Raw genomic sequence first — 5,271 nt, 5'->3', positions numbered from 1 at the left:
TTTCTGTTCCTGTAATCCTGTATTTTAAACACATGCTAGCTATTTTTATAATATTGAAGGGTTTGGTTAAGTGCAGGTTCTCCACACAAGTAGCTGTGGGTGTGAATAACCCTGTCCTTATTACACAAGAGGGCTGAAGTTATTGTGGTAGTGTGACAGTCTGGCTCGCAGTGGTGATGTGTGATGACGTCACGGACCAGGAAGTAACTGAAACCAAACAGTGGATGGGCGGGTGAAGCTGAGTGCAACGGCACTCAGCGTATTTATTAATAAACAAAAACAAAAGATTTAACAAAACACCAAACAAAAGGGCACGAGGGCCAAACGAGTAAACAAACAAACAAGTAAGTGTCGTGCTGGATAATCCAGCACATTTTAGCAATTGTTTTTTTAAATGTTGCTCGCTCTCTCTGCTCCCCGTACTCTCCTCTGTACACCCAACCTCGAGTGCAGAGAGCTACAGGTTTATATACTCTGGCCGAGGGATTAACTAGTTGTTAATGATCTTATTATCCCTCGGCCAGAGTCTGCACGCGTTTGGTAAGGATGCATGACTGTCAGCTAGTTAAATAATCAGTAGCTGATCAGCCATGCATCCTCACGGGGTTTTTAAATATAATGACAAAAGACGCGGCGCTTTTACCTGCGCCGCAAACAAAAATACAAATAATAATACATATGGGCGGGACACTCCGCCACAGGTAGCCAAGTGCATTATGCCGCAGACATTGTAAGGGTATCCTAGTAAAGGTTGTGTATATATATATATATATATATATATATATATATATATATATATATATATATATTATATTTAATTTATATATACATTTTACAAATCTTTCCCCATTACTCTCGCATCTTGCTTGAAGACAGTGAAGTTGCTCATTTGAGGTGGAATCCATGGTCAGTGAACTAGTTTGGTCGCCCATAGACCACTGGTTCTGTCTTGTTGTTAAGTCGCCATTATTGAAGCATGTCATGTGTGTTTTATTTATTTTTATTTTTTTTAAACTTCACTTTTGAAAACCCACAATCTCACCTGAGTGGATGGTTCTTGCAGATCTTGGCAGCCCTGTGATCAAGTCAAGGATGTCCAGTGCCCTTAATAAGTTTTAACATGGCTTCACTCCTATACTGGTTAAAAAGGTTAAACGTGTTCTGAAGTTGAGATTCAAAGTTAGATTTTGTATTGTATTATTATTTTGTATTGCAATTTCAAAAAAGGAGAAACACAATTCTGTGTTTCTCTGTGTTTTTAGCTTTCCCTTAATATTTCTAAATGTAACCAATTTGAGTTTTTGAGTTTCTCAAGAAGACACTTCAATGCTTGGATTAAGCTCTCTCAAACACTTCTATTGTTTATCTTATACATTTAGATATTTCTAGCCTCAAGTACTCATTTGCCCGCCGCCAAAGAGCTAAAGTTCAACCGCATCCTGTAATTAACATTCTGTAAATGCTAGGCAACTATGTACAATACTACTTTTTTTCATCCTCAGTTAATAATGGGATTACCCATCTGTGACTGCATCCATGTGACATATAGCCACTTCCTTAAGATATTTGCTGCATTGAGAAATACTGTATCGCATATAAACTTGGATTTATGCAAGGATGTTATTTTTTTTTTTTAAATTTAGGAGTCGCGAATTATTTTAATTTTTCTCCCAATTTAGAATGTTCAATTATTTTTAGGCTCAGCTCACTGCTACGCTGACTCGGGAGGGGTGAAGACAAACACACGCTGTCCTCCAAAGGGTGTGCCGTCAGCCGCCCGCTTATTTACACACTGCAGGCTCGCCATGTAGCCACCACAGAGCTACAGTGTCAGAGGACAACGCAGCTGTGGGCAGCTTACAGGAGCCCAGCCAGACCACAGGGGTCGCTGGTGCGCAGTGGAAACACTGGTGGATCAAAGCCCTCCCTCCCCTGGGCTGCGCTCGGCCACTTGTGCGCCGCCCCCTGGGAGCTCCCGTCCACAGTCGGCAGTGGAATAGCCTGGACTCGAACCGGCGACATCCAGGCTAAAGAGCGCATCCTGCACTCCACGCGGAGTGCCTTTTCCAGATGCGCCACTCGGGAGCCCCTAAAATGTTCATTTTAATGAAGATTATGGGTCTTATTTTTTATATAATTTCGGGAGATGTCCTTTGTTATTGTCCTGCTGGAAGTAATATATGTAGTGATTATGTTTTGTTGCACCAAGCACCAGCAATTTTCTTGTGTAGATACTCATCTTTTAACACGTACCAGTACTCTTAACATAATCAGTGTCCCATGAAATGTATACAGTCAACTGTAGGCTTTACTTGCTAGCTTGACATGTCTATGTAAATGTGTTTGCCCATGTGAAAATTAAAGTGCATGTAACAATTCTGAAGTAAAAAGGAACTGACTTTTTGTAATAAAATGGAAAGCAGTTGTAACTGGTGTGTGTGAGATCTTCTTTTTACCAGTTGAGTCGTGACAGTTAAAATCCCCTTTAATGGCAGCTGTGCGTGGCCATTAAAGTTTGTGTAGAGAAACATAAAAGATCAACATGCAAAGACTGTTGAGCAACAACCTAGAGACAGAATCACTAAGAGACAGGTTCTAAATACACGAGTATGCTGCTGCATTACAAAAACACTTTACAACCTACAGTAATATTGTTGTCTTTCACAACCTCACCGAATATACAATCAGTCGAGTATTAAAGACGTGTGACCCGTGTTATATTTTCCTGTTCCATTGCACCATTAAATCCTAAACAAGTTGTGCTTTTGTAGAGATTGAAAACATGTAAGCCGTCAAATGAAAACACGTTATTCTGCAATTAGAGCTGGTTTTGACCAATAGCCATGAAAATGATTAGCATTATACTGTAGACATTGATATAGGTTGTCGTGTTGGTAAAGTAACTGTTAGTATTCATTCTAAAGTTAAAAAAAAAAAAAAAAAAAAACGTATTACCCTTACAACTAGGGTGTGTATGAAGGGCCAGACATGGAAATACATAGAAATGATAAAAGAAAACCTTGTAGTGCTGGCACACTGGCAGGTATTTTGCCTATTAAGTTTTACAGTCACTTGCAGCAGAACCTGTAAAGTAGCATAATGTTTGTTTTGTTCTTTGATGAAAGTAACCATAGAAAAGAGAAATACTGTAACATGGGCTCTGTTTTTTGTTGTTATTTCTTTAAAATAAGGGGTACTTTTATCTAGTCCAGTTTTGTGTGTTTATAGGAAGCATTCAATACATGCAGTCTAGTACTGACCAAAAGCAGGACATTCCTTCCTTTGTAGTATTTAATTACTTTTCAGCACCTGTTACAAGTGGGATTTGCTTCCTGGCAACTGTGTGTAAGCCGTAGGAATTGTATCCCTCTGCTATTTATTAGCATAGTTCAGGTTAGTGTTTGCACGACATGATTTTTTTTTTTTTTTTTGAACATCACATGTATGAATTATATAGTGTTAGGCATTTTTATAGAGAAAAAAAACTGTAGGTACAGATGGTAAGTAACCTCATGACACTGCTTTCCTTTTGAGATTAATAAATAAGCAATGTGGTCTATTGCTCTCCTTTTTTAAGTCTTCGTAATATCCTCTCTCCTTATATAGGTTTGTCTACTTGCTGAGGAGTGTTAAATTACAAAATAATTTCACAAAGCCCCAAGCATTAAAAGTAAGACACTCAAGGTCAATGGCCATTGCTGTTCCTGCGATTAATGGGGTGGTTTTGATTGAGGTTACTGACGAAAGTTGAATAAAACAATCAGTTAGCTGTTTGAATGTGCTGTTACTAATGGGCCCTATTTTCAAAAGATGATCAACATGCAATTTACCACATCATTGCCAACTGATGCAAACCAAAAATGCATCTAGTTGAAAAATGAGGTCAATATGTCTAATAAAGTTCTTGATCAGAAGTACTGACAGCTATACTGTATTGCTGTGGAAAAATCATTCACGATGGAGCAATTAAACTTGTTTGGGGGGGGGGGGGGGGATCTGTATGGTGGGCAACACGATTCTAAGAACACCTCCATGTCACTGCTGTTGACACCTAAATATTGTATTACACTTATTAAGCACCGTTTGTGCCGAGGATGGGTGCTGTCATCAAGCAAACATTAAAAACAGCCGAAAGCACCATTTTCACAAGGAGACACAACACCTCATCACACAGACATCCTTGAAATCGATTAGGAATGTTTTTTTCATAAGGCGTGTCCCCGGGCAACTGACTTGTTCCACTAAGTCTCCTGGGTGTTTCTGGAATGGACACCTTTGTAGAAAGCCAACAGTGCAAGCCGGTCATGATGGACCAAGCCTGAATACATGTGCAACATATATTGTGAGAAGCAACAGATGTTCTACAGTGGCCCAGTTACAGAAACCTTCAACAGTGGACACGACTCACCTGTTGCCACTTGAACAATATGCCAAGAGCTAGGCATTGTGGGCTTCAGTAGCAGGTCACAGTGATTTTCTGGACAGTAGAAACTTTAGTAATCCCACTCATTGATTAGACCGTGTAACACATTTTTTTTTTTTTTTTTGGTTCCTGGGTAGTAAGTGTTATTTCCTAATTGCTTATGCCTCAAAAGTATAGAAAATGGCTATTATTCCCCACAAACTTTGCTTTTGTGACCAGGACAGTGATATTTTGAAATTTACCTATTTTCCAGAACATTCCAGATAGATTCAGTGCTGAGTAAACTTGGAGTAACTTCTAGACCTTTCTCGAACTTTCCAGTAATATAAATAGTAGTATAAATACAGGGGCCTTAAGCCCACCAGTTCAGTTTAGTTCCAGCTGCCTAAGTGGATACATATCTGCATTTTTCTGAGATGGCATCAAGAGGCTGCAAGCATCCGGCAGACGCATTTTGCTATGTCTGCTGCCAATTTATCAAGACAAGAGCGAAAAAGTACTCCGTGGAGGCATCTGCTAAGATGTGTGAGGCCTACAAGGCATATTTCAGCATGCCTGTCAGGGATCAAGACAAACCCTGGGCACCTCATTTCACCTGCGAGCACTGCAAAAAACTCTGGAAGGTAAGATGGACAATTGTTGCTTGGAATTTTATGTTATAAAATTTGTTAAAATTTTTAAAATTGTAAAAGTTTTTAATTTTAAAATGTTTTACAATTTTCAATGTTATTGAAAAAATATATCATATATGAAAAATGTTGCGAGAGGTCTATGGCTGGGAGGTCATAGGAGACTTCAAAATGGTGGCATTCCTGATGGGTCTCCAAGGCGGTTTTACCAAGTTTCCC

This window comes from Acipenser ruthenus, chromosome 13 (assembly GCF_902713425.1).
Source record: "Acipenser ruthenus chromosome 13, fAciRut3.2 maternal haplotype, whole genome shotgun sequence".
NCBI lineage: Eukaryota > Metazoa > Chordata > Actinopteri > Acipenseriformes > Acipenseridae > Acipenser > Acipenser ruthenus.
Note: the sequence above shows the minus strand (reverse complement) of the source record.